Here is a 553-nt window from a genome sequence, read left to right as displayed (position 1 = left end):
GAGGTAAGGATAAAAGGGAGGGGAAGAGAGGAGAGGAGAGGAGAGGAGAGGAGAGGAGAGGATTAAATGAAGCAGGCAGATGATGTGTGGGTATCAATGTGTATTTCTGGAATATATGGGGCTTAGAAAGTCTTTGGTCCCTGGTTTGCAGAGGTTTATCTTTTCCTTTGGGAGTAAGGTGTCATTTGTATTAGTGGGGAAATGGACACACAGAGCTTTTCCAATGTTACTGCTCCTTGGCCCAGTAGGCAGCAGCTCAAATCCATGTCAGGACAGCTTCAGAAATAAGACCTGGAGTAGAGATGTCACCAAAGCCAGAGAGGTGCCAGACTGACTCAGGCTCAGGAAGGGGAGTTTTTGTACCATGGGGTTAATTCTGGGCCCAGCAGTGGTGGGAGCCACTGGTTGTCTTTTGTGATCGTGCAAGGACAGGTCACTGGTGAGGGTGACATCCAGGGAACTCTGTTCAGCCTCCCAGTATGCCAAGGACACCTCCAAGACAAAGCCAGATAATAGGCAGGCAGTTCTGCAAAAGTGAAGAAATGATCACTGG

Source organism: Corvus brachyrhynchos, unplaced genomic scaffold (assembly GCF_000691975.1).
Source record: "Corvus brachyrhynchos isolate BGI_N302 unplaced genomic scaffold, ASM69197v1 scaffold116, whole genome shotgun sequence".
Taxonomy (NCBI): Eukaryota; Metazoa; Chordata; class Aves; order Passeriformes; family Corvidae; genus Corvus; species Corvus brachyrhynchos.
This window is presented reverse-complemented; position numbering follows the sequence as displayed.